The sequence below is a fragment of the Bubalus bubalis genome, chromosome 21, assembly GCF_019923935.1.
Source record: "Bubalus bubalis isolate 160015118507 breed Murrah chromosome 21, NDDB_SH_1, whole genome shotgun sequence".
Lineage (NCBI taxonomy): Eukaryota > Metazoa > Chordata > Mammalia > Artiodactyla > Bovidae > Bubalus > Bubalus bubalis.
In genome coordinates, this window is record NC_059177.1 from 12,872,676 (window position 1) to 12,893,554 (window position 20,879).

General features: G+C 41.2%; 1 long non-coding RNA gene across 3 annotated transcripts in view; it reads right to left on the reverse strand.

The window, feature by feature from the left end:
* LOC102399284 overlaps nucleotides 1-20,879 on the reverse strand; it is a 211,810-nt gene that overhangs the window by 181,545 nt on the left and 9,386 nt on the right. Inside the window, exons 4-5 of one of the 3 annotated variants that reach the window (XR_006547204.2) lie at nucleotides 7,276-7,384; nucleotides 1,716-1,854 (exon numbers count right to left, since the gene is read on the reverse strand). The exons of 1 other annotated variant lie outside the window; for it this stretch is intronic. This is a non-coding gene — a long non-coding RNA (uncharacterized LOC102399284). Of the gene's footprint in view, nucleotides 1-1,715; nucleotides 1,855-2,020; nucleotides 2,342-7,275; nucleotides 7,385-20,879 lie in introns of those variants that run through there. One more of the 3 variants, XR_003105533.3, reaches the window with a different exon arrangement.

Sequence of the window (20,879 nt, forward strand, 5' to 3'; positions counted from 1 at the left end):
TGTGTTAGCAATTCTAAAGCAGCTCTTCATACACTCTAAGATTGAGAAAATAAGTACATATATTAAGGATGGGGAAGCTAAAGTCAAATCTGTGGTTTTGGGATTGAAATTGAAAATACCAGCATAAACTCATGGTTTCTAACATAGTAATAGGCAGGTAATAGATAGATGTGTGTATATGTATGTGTTTGTACATATATTTCCCAGTTCTGTGCACTGGGAGTCTAGAACCACATTACAAAAGCAGTGAGTGTATCCGATGCCCAGATTTTAGTTTCTAAATATCATCCTCTAATAAAAGAAACCAGAACTCCTTGGAGAAATGGCTGATCCCATGACTGGCACTAGGAGAGTACAAAATGAGCCTTGAACATTATGTTGTGCCAGAAAGCAAGAAAGTGCTCAAAGATGGATAGTCATGCTAAAATTACATAAGAGCTAACTCTAAGGTGTGCACCCGGTCAAATACGGGACAATTTGAGGACTAAATAGAATAATGACAGTACGTAATGTATTGGAACACACTGAATTAGAAAATGGAGAAAACTCCACATGATAGCCAAAAATAGAGACATGAGGAGAAATCTCTTGTTTACCAATGTATGCTGGCTTACAGATGTAGAAGGAATAATCAAATTGGGGGAAGGGGAAATACCATTTTGCAACCTCAGTGTAATAATGGATTCACGCAAGAATCACCAATGAATACAAACATTATTCAGAGGAAAGTTCCTGGGAAACAGAACATTCAAACGGTTTCAAATTGTCTCCCTGCAAACTACTCAGTTGCAAAGGGAAAAAATTATCTTTAGAATGGGGGACAGACAGAAACTACTTTTGCTTAAGGAAGTACCTTGATCAAATAGCATGTATAAAGGAGAAGCTATCTTATTTAACACACAAGATTATAACATAGACCTCTATCACTGCAATAATACAGAGATAGGGATATGAGATGTAAACATTTTTCTGAAAAGATTAAACTCTGTATGTTGATGATATGACTATGAGCCTAGAAATTCAAGAGAATCAAATGAAAAACTGTTTTAACCACTAAGAGAATAATGTAGCCAGAAACAATCAACAGTCTAAAAATTTAATTACTTTCTACATATCAGAAAATGTAATAGAGAAAGAGATTGATTCACAAGGAAATAAAAACTTACAAATGACACTTAGAATATGTGCAAGACTCGTACAGAGGAAACTATTCAATTATTCAGAAAGACACAGCCCATCAGGACGCTGATGGGACAACTCAATAATGTAGAGCTAACTATTCTTTCCAAACTAATCCATGATTTAATTCATTGCAAAGCAAAATCGATGTTAGTCAAAATCCTCAAAGTATTTATTTTAATTTTCCAAGTTTATCAGATGACAAAATTAGCAAAAGTTACCTACATATTTTTGGACAGCTTTATTGCTATCAAATTTACAAATGTAAATTTTACCTATTAAAGCATACATTTCAGGAGGGTTTTGGTAAATTTACTAAGCTATGAAACCATGGGAATATAAACTGGTGCATTCTTGGATGGCACTTTGGCAGCATCTATCAAAACTTTAACTTGGGATATTCTTTGGGACTTCCCAGGTGGCGCTAGCGGTAGAGAACCCACCTGTCAACGCAGGAAACATAAGATGCAGTTTCCATCCCTGGGTTGGGAAGATCCCCTGGAGGGGGAAATGGCAACCCACTGCAGTATTCTTGCCTGGAGAATCCCATGGACAGAGGAGCTGGCAGGCTACAGTCCATGGGGTCGCAAAAGAGTTGGACACGCAGAAGAGTTGGACACGACTGAGTGACTGAGCATACGGCACACAGGCATTCTTCATTGAACAATTCGACAACTGGGAAAACAGAGAAATGCTCTCGTTCATGCACAAGGGTGTGTGTACAAGGACGCTAATTGTAAGTTTGGTTCAGAAAACTGTAAGCAATCTAAATGCCCACAAAAAGGGAAAATTTATTCAGAAAATTGAAAACAATCTTTTTAAAAAGAGGACATTTAAAATAAATAAGTGAATGAATATATGAAATAGCACACAAGTCTTAAAATAGGGAAGAGATAGTAGATGGAAGATATAGATAGGTAGACAGATGGGGGGGATGTGCTTATTGTCTTCTCTTCCTTTAACATGATTATTATCCTTGTAATTTTAGAAATATAAGCAACTACCAAGAAAGATGAGTGATGCAAATAATGAAATTTTTTCCTGATGACTTATTTGGCCAAGGTTTCTATATTTTGAGATCCTTTGTTCAGAAAACTAATTCTTTATAAATATCTGGACTTCATTAACCCCAAAAGACCAGTATCTTCTTGTCCTTAACAATCTAGAAACAGAAAGAATATATCATTATTATTTTTATCTTAAATGAAATCAAGATACTCTACATTCTGCACGAGCAATGCTTTCATGTGTTTCTTTGGAGGTTTGCATAGGTGTGTCTTTGTATGTATCTGGGGTTTTGTCTGTGTGTGTTTTTTGTATGTATCTGGGGTGTGTCTGTGTGTGTTTTAAAGAGGCGCTGGCTCTCACTAGTCCAGGAATCATACCATCCTCTGCTATCGTCTCTTTCTGGTCCCCTGTCTCATATGCTGCATTGGCATATGAATGTATTTGTTCTGGTCAACCAATTCTGTCCAAGTGGCAACACTGATTGTTTTGAGCAGATGTGTCAAACTCTATCAGGGGCAGGGGAGAAAGCCTGCTTTCAAACCATACCAGACTAGTCTCTGTTCAAAATATTTCATTCCCCTTACAAATCAGAAAAACAAGCTTTGTCAGATAATATATCTCACTTAGAGGTTCAATAAATATGGCTGCTAAAACCATATGAGGGGATACTGTTCAGCATAAAATGGACCCATCTTCTAATACCGGCTGCCTCATGAATAAACCTAAAATAAATTCTGTTCAGTGAAAGAAAGCAAATAGAAAAGACCACATATTCTGTTCCCGTTTACATGAAATGTTCAGAAATGACTTTATGGAGACAGAAAGCAGGTTAGTATTGCTAGAGGCTAGGCTGTGAGAAGAGGTTTGCAAATGAGCAGGATAGACTTCTGGGGTGATAGGAATATTTTAAGATTATTGTGATGTTTGCACAACTCTGTAAATTTGTTAAAAATCACTGAACATGTAAAATGAGTGACTGATAGTATGCAAATTATACCTCAATAAAGCTGTTAAAAATATTAATACAATATTGAAAAGACCAAACAATCAGACCATCCTATATTAACATTGCTGGGGTCTGTATAGTAATGGATGCCTCACTGAAGTCTAAGACTAAATTACAACTGTATTCACCAAATGAGAGTTGCTTCTCATTTGATGGCTTACTCATTTCCACAGGCATGTGGGAGCACTCACCAGGTAGAAATCCTTCCCTTTACACACTCCCTCCTCCAATCCCGTATACTCACCAATCCATACACAACAAAATAACTGGAAAGAGAGTCCCAACTATTAATATCAATATACAAAGAGGTTTGGACAAGGTAGGCAAAAACATGATTAAGAAGAATCTGTTCATGTTATTACTGGACAAACAGCAAACCCAGTTAGAACCATCCAACTTCTACTTTTTTTTTTTTTTGAGTAACAAGCAGTAACATCTACAACAAAACTAAGGACAAAATAGCTTGCAAAAGAAAGGAGGAGAAAGTGTATGGGTTATTATAACAGACCCCACATCCCTGATCACAGAGGCAGAGCTGTGGCCCACGGTGGGCTAATCCGTTATCGTTTGGGGACACTCATTGGTGTAGGGGTAGCAATGTAACCAAGCTGTTTCCGCAAAAAGTGTTTGACTGCAGCTAGAGGGAAATTGTTTTATCTTCTGTGATAACGGAGTGCTTGGCTGAGAGCCTGTAGGACCAGGTCTGCAGTGAGAGAGAGGGGTACTAACACAATGGCAGAAGGACAGGCAAGAGCCAGAGAGGGTGCTGGTGGGACTGTACCCTCAGCTCCACACGCTCCTAAAGCTGGCTCCAATCTTGCTTCTCGGAGAGTTTGGTTACATCCCCCAGTTATCTTTAAACTACTCTGAGTCGGAGTTCCATCAGGTGCAACCAGAACCTTTTCTAATAGAAACTCACTTTGGAAAAAGAGGTCAAAGAGACCTGGGACTCGATGAAACAAAAATTAAAGAGACACAACACTTCAAATAAACAATAAAGCAACAGAATGGGATATAAAGGTAATTGGAATAAAATAAAGGGAGGGCAGAGAAACTTTAAACTGTCTCAAAACGAAAACTTCAAAATAGAAGCAGCAAGAAGTAGCATTGATAGTACAGGGAATTATATCAGGGACGTGGAGTACAGGCTTGATGGTGAAAATCACAGAGCATTCAGAGGGAAAGGGATGAATAAAGCAAACTTGCTGAGATAAAAGGACAGTTTGTGCCTGCAGAGTGAACGGACCTATAGGTTCCAAGAGAACAAGGGGGAGCAACCTTGGAGCCATCACCAACCTTTATATGCTCATGGGTACCTTTGCAGAGGAAAACGAACTACAGCAGCCTCAGAAGAGAACAGAACAACACGTGCAGAGGGCAGAAGAGACGAGAGAAGATGACCAAGAATTCTACAGCCAGTGTCAGCCACACACCAAGAAGCTATAACGGAATTTAAAATGACACAGGGAGTATTGAGCACACACTCTATTTTTTGTGTGTCCTGCGTTTATGACTTGTTAAATTATGATATATTTGAAGGTGGTTGCACACCTACCGGTTGTAACCTGGCACTAATTTGCCTTTGTAACCAGGACTGGAATGTCCTCTGGTATGTAAATGGATTCAGATATCTCTGCTGAAAAGAAACAAGTGAGAGTCAGGCAAATGTGTATGGATGTGAGTCAAAAATAATCTAAAACTCAAACTTAGAGTGAGACAAATGTGAAGAGCAAAGAAATTCCAAAGGCATTAGGTCACAGGATTTACCAACTGATCTATCTCTGCTCAGGGGCTATTCAAGGACCTGCTCTAGGTAACCCTGTGAAGTGAAGGAATTAAAGACTTAAAGCCCTATTCCAATTCAAATGTATCCTTTGCTGTCTGTCTGTCGTGGTCTGATAGTTTTAGGACACACAGCTGAAGATGGAAATCGGCCCTCAGTGGCTTCCTAGATGAAAAATTATGGGATCCAGCAATGCCTGGGTGCCAAGATCAGATTGGAAAAGACACAGTTCCTCAAGATCGTGGAACTTCAAGCAAAGGACTACTCTGTCTTGAAAAACAGGAAGGGGAAACAATGGAAACAGTGAGAGATTTTATTTTCTTGGGCTCCAAAACCACTGCAGACATGAAATTAAAAGAAGCTTGCTACTTGGAAGAAAAGCTATGACAAACTTAGACAGCATATTAAAAAGCAGAGACATCACTTTGCCAACAAAGGTCCATCTAGTCAAAGCTATGGCTTTTCCAGTGGTCATGTGTGGATGTGAGAGTTGGACCATAAAGAAAGCTGAGCGCCGAAGAATTGATGCTTTTGAACTGTGGTGTTGGAGAAGACTCTTGAGAGCCCCTTGGACTGCAAGGAGATCCAACCAGTCCATCCTAAAGGAGATCAGTCCTGAATATTCATTGGAAGGACCGATGCTGAAGCTGAAACTCCAATACTTCGGCCACCTGATGCGAAGAACTGGCTCATTGGAAAAGACCCTGACGTTGGGAAAGATTGAAGGCGGGAGGAGACGGGGATGACAGAGAATGAGATGGTTGGATGGCATCACTGACTTGATGGACATAAGTTTGAGTAGGCTCAAGGAGTTGGTGATGGACAGGGAGGCCTGGTGTCCTGCAGTCCATGGGGCTGCAAAGAGTCAGACACGACTGAGCGACTGAACTGAGGAAAGAAACCGTAGGTGAGGTTGTATTATGATTCCAATAAATGTGTTGGTGCCCCAAAGCCTGGCTGTCCACACAGCTCCATTCTATATATTTAAGGCTGACTGGGAAGGAAACAGGAAATCTGTGGCTCCACTCTGACCAAGGTCATCCACTAAAGAAGACCTGAGGGAGATGTGATCAGATATGACAGGAAACCTAAAATCAATGCTAACTAAAGAATTTGCTTCAAGATACAACCCAGCTGTCTCAGGATGAGGGAGAAAGGCAAGAAAGCAGCAAATGGGTAAGAACTCACAATTGGAGAAACTTGACATTAAAGGGCACAGGAGTTCTTGGCTCCATTTGAATATGATATAAAAATAGATATCTATGTATGATACATAGACATATTAATACACAAAGATATAATTATATATTAATATATAATTCCATATACACATCATAGTCTAGAGTCACATTGATTATAAACATAATATATATGTATAGTTCTTAAGTACAAAGATGAATAAAATGAAAAATAACCTATCTTTAAGACAAAAACATAGCTCAGAGGATACTGGCAAATCATGGTAAATGGACAAAGGTGGGAAGAAGAGCAAGTTGCTAATTTTCCCATCTTAATTGTGAGGCAACAGAAACGTCTTGGTTTCTGAAGTTGTTCCATTGGTGTTGGTGCTGAGGTTATTGACTTTAATAACCAAACTCTGGTCCAGTAATATCAAAGGCTCTCAAGAAACGCCAGTTGGAGTATACCATTGCCACTTTTCTGGAGAGTAAAATGGCATAATGTAACAAAGGCCCGAAATGCCTTCATAACCTTTGACTCAGGAATTTTACCTTTTGGAATCGATCCTACGGTAATCAGAGGTACACACGACAATTTGTGTACAGTCCCAATCCTGTACCATCAGGAGGGTGGCAATGTAAGTCCCAGTTCAAACAAGAGAATTTCTGAGAATGAAAGGCAGAGCTATTAAGAATACACCAGAACCATAGGTGCCAACGGGATTGGTGCCAAAAAACCCAGCACGTGTTATGAGACCATAAAAATGTATTATGTTTGTAATTAGGAAAAGAGGGTTACTTTAAAATCTACTAAATTGTAAAAGAAAACAAAAAGGTAGCGAACAGGGGTTGTGAAGGCTTCCAGCTCACACAGGCTGACATGCTGCCATTCTAGAATCAAAGAGACAGAGTAGCTTGGAAGACAGCGTGCCTGGCTCCCTCTCATGACTCTTCTTGCCCACAGTCTGCTGTTGGACATGACACTTTTGTGACTCTTTGCTGTACACCTAGTTTTCTTAACTTTTAAGTCATTGGAGCTATCTAACATAATCTATCTTAACTACATAATTCATCAAACATCCAATAAAAGAAAAGTTACTCAATAATAGGAAGCCACTCACACATGTCTGTTAATGCAGAAAGAAATGACCACACAGACAGAAGCTGCTGTAGAGTTTTGTCCCAGGTGTCATGGAGATGCAGAGGGTTGTCTCATTTGGCCAATCGTCCCTGAAAAAGACAAGATGAAGGAGGCTCTCCACAAGGAGGAAGACAGACTGAGGTAGACACTTAAAGGAAGTCTTCATGTTCATGGACAGCAAGGAATCTTAGTGTAGCTGGTGTATGAGATATGAGTTGAGAACCCAAAGGGAAGATTCCAGGAAGGGAAGATTGAGAAGGGTGCATGGGTCCTTCCACTCTTCCATCTCCCATGATAACTCACAGATCTCAAGCTTGGTACCTGAAAAATCATCTCTGATTGTGTTAGGGTTGTAAGTGCTTTGCAGCGGTGAGAACTCATTCGATCTCCATATTGATGGCTTCCTTGGGCACAGATAACAATACAAGACATACAACTGCTCCAAGTCTCCTTTGTCCTAACTCTAATGTGTGCAGGATATGAAAACCCTATTGGTGTTTGTAGCTGCTAGGAGACTGGGGTGGCTGCTCTCTCAACTGCCATTGTCTATCCAAAGAGAAGCAGAATTAGTGGAATTAGCAAGTCTCTTACAAATGGGAGCTCTTTCAACTCTGCTCAGTATGTGCAGACACAGTGGGGCTAATCTTTAAGAGTAGCGTTAACAGCAACAGAGCTGTCCAAGATCTCTGAGTTCAGCACTTAGAAGATAATCTCATTGTGGGTGGTGGTGTCAGACAAAGGAGCTCAAGGGCGACATGATTAAAGGGTATCTTGTAGCTGATATAGGGGGCTTCCCTGGTGGCTCAGAGGTTAAAGCATCTGCCTGCAATGCGAGAGACCTAGGTTTGATCCCTGGGTCGGGAAGATCCCCTGGAGAAGGAAATGGCAACCCACTCCAGTATTCTTGTCTGGAGAATCCCACGAACGGAGGAGCCTGGTGGGCTACAGTCCACGGGGTCGCAAAGAGTCAGACAACTGTCCGACTTCACTTTCACTTTCACTTGCAGCTGATATGCAGATCCAAGGCTGACTTGCCTCCTCTCCCGGAAACCCTCTTACCATCAGAACACTGAAGGAGCATAATGCATGGGCATCTGGGCATCGCCATAAGCCAATTTTACTTTCTTTCCCACTGTCTCTTTAAAGCTCCATGGGAGAAATTCTCCACCCTGAGATGAAAACTAACTCAGAAAGCGCCCTCTTGCCGCAACTACTGGAGCCTGCAGGCCCTAGAGTCTGCTCTGAAACACGAGAAGCCACCAAAGAAGTCTGAGCACCTCAACCAGAGAGTACCCCTCACTCACTGCAACTAGAGAAAAAGCCCGCATAGCGATGAAGACCCAGCACAGCCAAAAATAATCAATAAATATTTTAAAAAACTAACTCAGAAAATTACTTTTGGGCCACTCATAGATAATAAAAGATCCTATGAACATTTAACAGTTCTATGAAGACCTACAAGACCTTTTAGAACTAACACGCAAAAAGATGTCCTTTTCATTATAGAGGACTGGAATGCAAAAGTAGGAACACCTGGGGTGTTCCTCCAGAAACACCTGGGGTAAACAGGCAAATTTGGCCTTGGAGTGAGGAATGAAGCAGGGCAAAGGCTAATAGAGTTTTGCCAAGAGAACGCACTGGTCATAGCAAACACCCTCTTCCAACAACACAAGAGAAGACTCTACACATGGACATCACCAGATGGTCAACACCAACATCAGATTGATTATATTTTTTGCAGCCAAAGATGGAGAAGCTCTATACAGTCAGCAAAAACAAGACCTGGAGCTGACTGTGGCTCAGACCATGAACTCCTTATTACCAAATTCAGACTGAAATTGAAGAAAGTAGGGAAAACCACTAGACCATTCAGGTATGACCTAAATCAAATCCCTTATGATTATACAGTGGAAGTGAGAAATAGATTTAAGGGACTAGATCTGATAGAGTGCCTGATGAACTATGGATGGAGGTTCATGACATTGTACAAGAGACAGGGATCAAGACCATCCCCATGGAAAAGAAATGCAAAAAAGCAAAATGGCTGTCTGGGGAGGCCTTACAAATAGCTGTGAAAAGAAGAGAAGCAAAAAGCAAAGGAGAAAAGGAAAGATATAAGCATCTGAATGCAGAGTTCCAAATAGCAAGGAGAGATAAGAAAGCCTTCCTCAGCAATCAATGCAAAGAAATAGAGGAAAACAACAGAATGGGAAAGACTAGAGATCTCTTCAAGAAAATTAGAGATACCAAGGGAACATTTCATGCAAAGATGGGCTCGATAAAGGACAGTAATGGTATGGACCTAAGAGAAGCAGAAGATATTAAGAAGAGGTGGCAAGAATACACAGAAGAACTGTACAAAAAAGATCTTCATGACCCAGATAATCACAATGGTGTGATCACTCACCTAAAGCCAGACATCCTGGAATGTGAAGTCCAGTGGGCCTTAGAAAGCATCACTGTGAACAAAGCTAGTGGAGGTGATGGAATTCCAGTTGAGCTATTTCAAATCCTGAAAGATGATGCTGTGAAAGTGCTACACTCAATATGCCAGCAAATTTGGAAAACTCAGCAGTGGCCACAGGACTGGAAAAGGTCAGTTTTCATTCCAATCCCAAAGAAAGGCAATGCCAAAGAATGCTCAAACTAGCACACAATTGCACTCATCTCACACACCAGTAAAGTAATGCTCAAAATTCTCCAAACCAGGCTTCAGCAATATGTGAACCGTGAACTTCCAGATGTTCAAGCTGGTTTTAGAAAAGGCAGAGGAACCAGAGATCAAATTGCCAACATCTGCTGGATCATGGAAAAAGCAAGAGAGTTCCAGGAATACATCTATTTCTGCTTTATTGACTATGCCAAAGCCTTTGACTGTGTGGATCACAATAAACTGTGGACAATTCTGAAAGAGATGGGAATACCAGACCACCTGACCTGCCTCTTGAGAAACCTATATGCAGGTCAGAAAGCAACAGTTAGAACTGGACATGGAACAACAGATTGGTTCCAAATAGGAAAAGGAGTTCGTCAAGGCTGTATATTGTCACCCTGCTTATTTAACTTATATGCAGAGTACATCATGAGAAACGCTGGGCTGGAAGAAGCACAAGCTGGAATCAAGATTGCCAGGAGAAATATCAATAACATCGGATATGCAGATGACACCACCCTTATGGCAGAAAGTGAAGAGGAACTAAAGAGCCTCTTGATGAAAGTGAAAGAGAAGAGTGAAAAATTTGGCTTAAAGCTCAACATTCAGAAAACGAAGATCACGGCATCTGGTCCCATCACTTCATGGGAAATAGATGGGGAAACAGTGGAAACAGGGTCAAACTTTGTATTTTTTGGGCTCTAAAATCACTGCAGATGTTGATTGCAGCCATGAAATTAAAAGAAGGAAGGAAAGTTATGACCAACCTAGATAGCATACTAAAGCAGAGATATTACTTTGCCAACAAAGGTCCATCAGGTCAAGGCTATGGTTTTTCCAGTGGTCATGTATGGATGTGAGAGTTGGACTGTGAGGAAAGCTGAGTGCTGAAGAATTGATGCTTTTGAACTGTGGTGTTGGAGAAGACTCCTGAGAATCCCTTGGACTGCAAGGTGGTCCAACCAGTCCTTCCTAAAGGAGATCAGTCCTGGGTGTTCATTGGAAGGACTGATGCTGAAGCTGAAACTCCAATACTTTGGCCACCTCATGCGAAGAGTTGACTCATTGGAAAAGACCCTGATGCTGGGAGGGATTGGGGGCAGGAGGAGAAAGGGATGACAGAGGATGAGATGGCTGGATGGCATCACAGACTTGATGGACATGAGTTTGAGTGAATTCTGGGAGTTAGTAATGGACAGGGAGGCCTGGTGTGCTGTGATTCATGGGGTTGCAAAGAGTCGGACACGACTGAGCGACTGAACTGACTGAACTGAACTGATGAACATTTAAAGTAAAACAGAGTCTCAATTTAGAAATTAAAATTCTCATCCCATGTAATCATCCAGATTCCAGACTTGATTTAAAGTGAAATCTTGTGGACTTTCCTAATGAGGACCTTCTGTGATTGTTCCCTTCTATCTCTCCTTCTGCCCAGTAATCTGATTTCTGACCTATTCCATTTCCTTTGCCCTGACAAATTGCATTCAGAGCCTGATTACTAAGCAGCCACTTCAACCTGTCAGACAGCAGCCAGCCAGGCCTGTGTCTCATCCTTTGCTTTTTTGGGGTCAGGCTCAGTCCATTTTTTGTCTCTCTAACAGTAGGTAACCCAGTGCTGTTGGAGAGTCCGGTGAAATTCTCTCTCTTGATTTGAGATTAAGAGGGACCTGACCTCTGTGCCTGACCCTTGCTCGTACTCAGTAACCTAACTCCCTGCAAATGAGTTCTATCCAAAACAAGCCTCTTCTGATGCCCAGAGACTCAATCCTTTTATACTCTCTGTGTCCATAAGGAGATGAAGAGTCATGCATTAATAACAGGTTTTTATTTATTTCCTTTGAAAAGGTTCCTTTTGGCTTCACACCTCACTTAAGTACCTCACTATTTAAATGTGGTCGAAGGACCTGGAGGCATCAGCATCACCTGGGAGCTTGTTACTAACAGAGACACTCAGGCCCCATCTCCCATCTACAAAATAAAACTCTGAATTTTAGCAAGATTTCCAGGTGATTTTGTATGCACATTAAATTTTGAAAAGTGTTGCCTTTTTTCAATTTTCTTGGTGTCTCAAAATTTCCTACTTAATTTCTTGTTACCACATTTATAGATCAATATTCTACTGTAATTTCAGAAAGGAGGAGGGCCCATGTCTGACCTTTGCAAGTCCAGATCCCAAGCTGTTTAGAGAACTAACTTAAATGTCTTTTTGTCAAATTCAGATGTTCCTCTGTTACTTCAAATTCAACATAACCAATGGCATCAGTTTCCTCTTCTTGACTTATCTTACCTATAAAGCTTAAGGTTTTTTAAGACCTGATAAAGATCAAGCTCCTCCATGACTTGTTTTCTTGATCATTATAGCCCACACACTGATTATGGAGCCAGTCTCAACTCACATACCATGTCATCCTTCAGCATTTATTATGTCCTGCTATTTTTCATTTACCGTATACTGTCCTGAACTGAGTTTTTCATTCATTCAATAATATTTATTGGACAATATCTATGTGCTTATCAATGTTCCAGGGGTTGGGGACACAGTAAAGAACAAAACAGATTAATTTTCTGACCTCATGAAACTCATATTCTTGGGGGAGAATGAGACAAAAAAATAAACAGATAAAATATATAATCTCATATCATAGCAATGACTATCAAATTGAAATCAGCAGTCCTAACCTCTCCCTTTAATTGCAGCTCATGTATTCAACTCTCTGCTCAATATCTTTACTTGGATATATAAAATGCACCTGAAGTTTAACATAGCCCAAACTGAACTCTTGATTTTCCCTCAAACACCCTCTTTTTCCATCTCAGCAAATAGCATCCCCACCCCCAAAATCTTCCCTTTTTCTCACACCTGACTTCCACTGCATCAGCAGATCCTGGTAACTCTTCTGAAATACTGCCACGTCTCTCCGCCTCCTCCGCTACAGCTCTGACCAGATCGCCAACAGCTTACATGGAGCACTGCTTCCAATTCCATCCCTCTACACAGTACAGTAAGTGCTCTACATGGCAGCCTGAGTAACCCACCCTTTTAGACTGTAAATCTGAGCATCCCTAATTCAAAACCCTCCAGTGGTTTCCACTGCTATTAGAAGTAAATCCAGAAACCCTACAGACTCCGGAATCCTTGCTATTGCTCTGACTTCAACCCCCATCACTCTCTCTTTCCTGTCCCACCCTAGCCACTTTGGTCCACTTTATGTTCTTTGAACTGCACAGTAGGCTCCGTCCTCCAGGTCTCTGCAATTGCTGGGACCATTTCCCCTTCCTCCCCCGCCACAGGTTGCCTTCTCACTTCCTTCTGAACTCTCTCCACTCAAATACCACCTCCTCAGAGAGGTCTTTCCTGACTGATGTATTGAACACAGCACTCTCTCATCTTCTCCTTTTCTTCATGACATTTACCTGTAAACACTTCACCCTCATACACATTTGTAGACTCATATGTTTACTGTCTGTCTTTTAACTAATATGTAATTACCCCTAAAATGTAATATCTATGTAGAGCAAAAACTCTTTTCATGTCCAGCATCTAGACCAATGTCCAGAGAGAGTAGACATTCAGTACCTAGTTGTTGAGTGAATGCACAGCAACCAAAGTATCTAAGTTTGCAAATTTTTACTTGGTTTAGTAACAGCCCAAATTGTCCCTGTAATTATGTCACTGCCACTAACTTGCATTTTAAAATACATCCTTAAATAGAATCACAGCTGGGAATTGACCCTCATCTGTCACAGCAGGAGAGTGTCATGCCCCTGAATACCATCCATCACACGTGTGGCAATAGAAGAAAAATGTGAGAACTATTGCTCTAAAACACAGTCTGCAGCCTCACTGTGCAGAAATATCTTTCTGGAGGCATTTGGTGGCAAGGTGTGGGGCACAGCCTCAGAAAGCTGTCCACTGACCTTCTTTGAGAAGGTGACAGGTGCTGCTGCCTGTATTCCATAAGGAATGTATATGCAAGCACCTTACGGGCAGCAGAGCAAACATATGGACATGTCTGACAGTGATGTCCTTTCTATATGGCACTAGTTGTTAACCTTGACCGCATCTGAGATCCACACAGGAGATTTTTAAAATAGCACTGTATCGCCACTTCCCCAGATATTCTGACTTCATTGCTCTGGGGGCACTTAAGCATTGGTAAAGCTTCCCTGGTGATTTTGATGTTCAGCTAGGTGACCAACTGCTGGTGTATAACCCAGTAGGGCCAGGGAAACACTGAACGAATGGACATTCTGGGCAGAGGCAATTACAAGGCACTTGGAGATGAGACTTCAATCCCTCTTGAAGGACTCACAGCCCTGGAGAGGGGGTCACAGTTACAGGATCACATCCCAGTTAGAATATAACGTGAATACTGGTGTTTGATGATGACTCTAGAGGTGTGAAAAACTCAGGAAGGCTCAAGAATGAATGAAAAGATGTGAGGAGTTTGGAATACAAAATATGTGAGGCAAAGTCAAAAGTTATATTGATTTGACCTGGGAAAGTACAGTCGGTAGAAGTTCAGTTCAGTTGCTCAGTCGTGTCCAACTCTTTGTGACCCCATGGATTGCAGCACACCAGGCCTCTCTGTCCATCACCAACTCCCGGAGTTTACTCAAACTCATGTCCATTGAGTCGGTGATGCCATCTATCTCATCCTCTGTCATCCCCTTCTCCTCCTGCCCTCAATCTTTCCCAGCATCAGGGTCTTTTCCAGTGAGTTGGCTCTTCGAATCAGGTGGCCAAAGTATTGGAGTTTCAGCTTCAGCTTGAGTCCTTCCAATGAATATTCAGGACTGATTTCCTTTAGGCTGGACTGGTTTGATCTCCTTGTTGTCCAAGGGACTCTCAAGAATCTTTTCCAACAACACAGTTCAAAAGCATCAATTCTTTGGCGCTCAGCTTTCTTTACAGTCCAACTCTCATATCCATACATGACTACTGGAAAAACCATAGCTATAACTAGATGGACCTTTGTGGGCAAAGTAATGTCTCTGCTTTTTAATATGCTATCTAGGTTGGTCATAACTTTTCTTCCAAGTAGCAAGCTTCTTTTAATTTCATGGCTGCAGTCACAATCTGCCGTGATTTTGGAGCCCAGAAAAATAAAGTCTCTCACTGTTTCCCCATCTATTTTCCATGAAGTGATGGGCCCAGATGCTGTGATCTTAGTTTTCTGAAAAAGGTAGAAGAGTTAGTAGTAAAATTTCTGACTGTCTTTAAGCAAATACATATATTCCACATGAAGAAAAACCTGGTATGCAAAAAATTTAAATGTGTAAAATAGACACAAGAGTTGGTGATTATTTATACCTGAACTACATTCACAAATTCATGCAGATTAGTGACAGGTTTACATATAATTTTCCATGGGCTGGATACTGTTCTAAGTTCTGTGTGAGGCTGTGCATATATTGACTCATTTAGCCTTTATACTAATCCTATGAAATTGATATAAATATTATTCTTGTTTTAGAGTAAGAATTTGAGGCACTCAAAGGTTAAGTAACTTGCCTTTGTTACCATATAGATCTGGAATTTAAATCTAACTACACTGGTTGCCAAATGCCCGGCTGGATGAAGCACAAGCTGGAAACAAGATTGCCGGGAGAAATACCAATAACCTCAGATACGCAGATGACATCACCCTTATGGCAGAAAGCGAAGAAGAACTAAAGAGCCTCTTGATGAAAGTGAAAGAGGAGAGTGAAAAAGCTGGCTTAAATTTAATATTCAAAAAACTAAGATCATGGCATCTGGTCCCATCACTTCATGGAAAATAGATGGGGAAACAATAGAAACGTGAGAAACTTTATTTTCTTGGGCTCCAAAATCACTGCAGATGGTGACTGGAGCTATGAAATTAAAAGAAGCTTGTTCCTTGGAAGAAAAGTTATGACTTTTCTAGACAGCCAACAAAGGTCCATCTAGTCAAAGCTATGGTTTTTCCAGTGGTCATGTATGGACATGCGAGTAGGACCATAAAGAAAGCTGAGCGCCGAAGAATTGATGCTTTTGAACTGTGGTGTTGGAGAAGACTCTTGAGAGCCCCTTGGACTGCAAGGAGATCCAACCAGTCCCTTCTGAAGGAGATCAGCCCTGGGGGTTCTTTGGAAGGACTGATGCTGAAGCTGAAACTCCAATACTTTGGCCGCCTGATTCGAAGAGCCAGCTCACTAGAAAAGACCCTGATGCTGGGAAAGATTGAGGGCAGGAGGAGAAGGGGATGACAGAGTATGAGATGGTTGGATGGTATCACTGACTCAATAGACATGAGTTTGAGCAAATTCCCGGAGATGGTGATGGACAGGGAAGTCTGGCCGTGCTGCAGTCCATGGGGTCACAAAGAGCTGGGCATGACTAAGTGACTGAACAACTGAACAACATTGGCTGCAAAGTCCATTCTCTTAACCATTCCTTTGTACTGTACTCATGCGAATATGTATGAATATATGTGTGCATGTGTGCACATATATGTACATGTTACACACACTGTGCATGAGCACGTGTGTGTCTAACATACTAGATAGGTAGATATGTACTACATATGACTACACACACACAATATGTATATATGTATACATATAAACAATATATATATGTGTAGATTGTTACAATGACCATATATATATTTTGCTTTACAAAAATATGCAGCTTCCTTTAGATAATAAATATACATATATATATGATAATTTTGGAGAAGGCAATGGCACCCCACTCCAGTACTCTTGCCTGGGAAATCCCATGGATGGAGGAGCCTGGTGGGCTGCAGTCCGTGGGGTCGCTAAGAGTCGGACATGACTGAGCGACTTCACTTTCACTTTTCACTTTCCTGCATTGGAGAAGGAAATGGCAACCCACTCCAGTGTTCTTGCCTGGAGAATCCCAGGGACGGGGGAGCCTGTTGGGCTGCCGTCTATGGGGTCGTACAGAGTCGGACACGAATGAAGCGACTTAGCATATGATAGTTTATAATATTGTAGCTTATTAATAAGGAAGCAAGAAATTTAAAGAGAAAAACATTTGTTACCCTGTGATAACCCATCACAAATCCCTGGCAGTGACAGTTTTTTGAGACAGATTAACAGGAAGGCACAAGTTCACTGAAAGGTCTCATATTTGTTCTGGGTCATTTTAGCATGTGATGAATAAATACAGTGAAAAATGTATTCTTTTGGGATTTTGCTGCTGGACAAGAAACAAAAATAAGTCTGCCTTTTGAATATCAAGGCTGCAGTTCAGTGACTGAATGAGTCATTGTACTTCTAATTGGCTAACTGGCCTTAGGGGTTGGGGGTGGTGCTGGGGAGGCTGGCAGGTTCCTGCCTGCACAACAGGACCATTAAAGAGCTTGCGTGAGTTTGGGTTTGTTTTCTTTTGCTTTGACTGTTGTTTTTTTTTAATGAATTAGGCAAGATGCTTAAAGGATTGTCCAGTAAAGTAGCTGAAATATCATTTTCACAAATGCCATCTAAAATCTTCCTGGAAATAAGGCCTGGAATATTGCATGATCTATTCAACAATGAGGTAATAAAAGTGAACATATTCTTCAATTTCCTATTGATTTACTTAAGAGAAAATTTAGAAACTTTTCTCTGTTGGATTGAAATTCTTTCATCTTTTTTGTATTTATAATTTGGTAATGATAATGAGACCTTAATTGAAAGGTTAATCCTAAATAAACTCAACATAATCTTCTGGTTGGTTTAATTAAATGGTACTGGGTTTAAAGTGACGTTAGTAATAATGAAGAAACAGAAATTGAGGAAGAGAAGTGAAAGTCTCAGAAGCTTGAGAAGAATTGTGAAATAAAATTCATATTTATGGCAACACAAGAAAAATTTAAACATAAAAGTTCTTCTCTGCCCATTGCCCTCCCCTATCCCCACACCGTACATCATGTGTTCACATTATGCATGGACCACCCCAGCCCCACCAGCAGGAATACTTGCTCAGCCATAAACAGCAACATTCTCCCAGCACCAACAAGACAACTCCTTAAAAGATAACATTCCTGCTAGATGTTGATGCTCCAGTCTGGATGAAAGAAACTGTCAATAAGACGTCATCTAATGTAGAGCCCTCTGTCTCAAAAAACTTACATAAACCGTGTCTTGACTTCTCATGGGTGGAACAGAGCTTTCTGAGATGCTCTTCCTGGGTTATAATCCTCAAATTTGGCTTGAATAAAATTTTCCCATTCTTTCTTAGATGGACTGATTAATTTTTGTTGACAGGACGAATAAGTAGGAAGGATGACACCTGTTCGACTGGCGTTAGTTTTCACTGTATTGAATTTGTAGATAGGGAAATAATTGAGCAGTAAAGATGAGACAGAGACACTTTACAGAATATTGATGATCAAGCTCCTCTTGTAAAAGGACAGTCACTTAACTTGGTTAAAACCTATTAAAGACCAAATTAGCCTTTTTTTTTTTTTTTTTTTTTAAAGAAGCCCTGCAGAGTCATTCTTTCTCTAGGCTCACATTTCCTTTGTCTAGAAGGATGCATGCTATGAATGTAAATGAACATGTTAGACTTAGTTACGAGCGGTTCCAGCCCCCTCTGTTAGCTGGGTTTCCTGTGGACTGTGTTGATCATTACTCCTCCCGTGCCGGTCCAGTCTTCCCTGTGACTAGGGCTGCTGGAAGACAGGGCACAGGTGTGCCTGCAGCCTGCACCCTGACTAGTCTTGGCTAAAGTTTCTGTTCAAAACCTCTCCCTGTTTCCTTTCCCTGGTGAGAGGGACTATCACTCTAGGAACCTGCTTTTAACCTTCTTGACAGAAACCTAAAGCAGGTACAGCTCCTGGCACTACTCACATTTTCTCAACCGAGGCAAACTTCCAAACAGGAAGTGCCATTAGATCATATCAGTCCCGGGAGAGAAACAGTGGCCAGCAATAGGAGGAAAGGGCTGACACACTTCTCAAAGGCACGGAACTTGTCTGCTCATCTTTCCATTTCCAGAGCCACCAACGGTGCCTTCTAGTCATAGGTGTCCAGCAAACACCCGTTGCCCTGAACGTGGGCTCCTCTTCCCCACCTCAATTTCATCTTCAGGATCAGTGGCAATTGTGAGCTTCTTTATGAAGCTACCATAAAAAAAATACTTTATTCCAATGCCTAGCACGTGATTTAATACAGGTTAGCAAAATTTCCAAACCATAGATGCCTTAACTGCAAAAAGAAAAAATTTAGATGGTATGCTATGTAATTCAGGATATAAAGTATGATAAGAAATAAATGAGTTTAAAAATTATAATTAGTTTGAAACTGGCAGGGGGCTTCTCTGGCTACTCAGTGGTAAAAAATCCACCTGCCAATGCAGGAGTCATGAGTTTGATCCCTGATCCGAGAAGATCCCACATGCCTCAGAGCAACTAAGCTCGTGCCCCACGACTATTGAGCCTGTGCTCTGGAGCCATGTGCTGCAACTACTGAAGCCCGTGCCTCCTAGAGCCAGTGCTCTGCAACAAGAGAAGCTGCCACAATGAGAAGCTTGCACATTGCAACTAGAGAAAAGCCCCCGACAGCAACGAAGACCCAATACAGCCAAAATAAATAAATAAATACATATTATGTAAAAACAAAAACTAGCAGTTACCAAAATGCCCTTCAGTAGTTGAATGCATAAATAAATTGTGATATATTCCTGTCATGGAGTATTACATAGCAACAAGAATAAACAGTCTGCAGCTACACACAAAAATATGAGTGGCTATCACAAAGATAATAGTCACAGAGTGAAGCCAAATACAAGTGGAGTATTTATAGAAAATAAAAAACAGGCTAAATTAATGTATGCTATTAGAAGTCATAATAATGGTTACCCTAGAGGCAGTGATTTTCAACAGGGTATAATTTGACTCACAAGGGATATCTGGCAGTGTCTGGAAAGACACTTTTGGGTGTCTTACTGGGAAGGAGGGTTGCCACTGGCAGCTAGTGGGTAGAGCCCAGGGGTGGGGCTAAACACCTGCAAGGCACAGGACAGCTCCCCACAGCAAGAACTGTCCAGCCTGAAACCTCAGTAACATTGAGGCTGGGAAGCCCTACCAACTATAGGGATAGTGGTAACATCCTGGTTTTTGATCTGCATGCTGTTCACACTAATGTGTGCAATTGGAAAACTCATCAAGTTACACACGTATGGTATGTGTACTTGTCTACAGGTATACTGTCTCTTAACAAAAAGCTTGCTGCTGCTGCTAAGTCGCTTCAGTTGTGTCCGACTCTGTGTGACCCCATAGACAGCAGCCCATGGGGCTCCCCCGTCCCTGGGATTCTCCAGCAAGAACACTGGAGTGGGTTGCCATTTCCTTCTCCAATGCATGTAAGTGAAAAGTGAGAGTGAGGTCGCTCAGTCATGTCTGACTCTTAGCGACCCCATGGACTGCAGCCTACCAGGCTCTTCCATCCATGGGATTTTCCAGGCAAGTGTACTGGAGTGGGTTGCCATTGCCTTCTCCAGAACAAAAAGCTTAAAAAGTGTTAAAAAGCTACCTAAGATTTAGGAAAACTTGAGTTAACAAAACTACATGCTGCTGTTGCTGCTGCTACATGCTAGGACTCAATTAATCCTGCTGCTGCTGCTAAGTGGCTTCATTCGTGTCCGACTGTGTGCGACCCCATAGATGGCAGCCCACCAGGCTCCCCCGTCCCTGGGATTCTCCAGGCAAGAACACTGGAGTGGGTTGCCATTTCCTTCTCCAATCAATTAATACTAGGACTCTACTAAATCTTAGATTTAGTAGAAAACAAAAAAAAAAAAACCTGACATTTTACAGAAAACCTTAAATTTTAATGATAAAACAGTGTGACTATTTCACTCAACAAATCTTGTACTAAACATCAAGATTTAGAATGTACTCTAAAATGGCAACCACAACTTCAAAAAAAAGCATCATGCACTAATAAAAAATGCATGA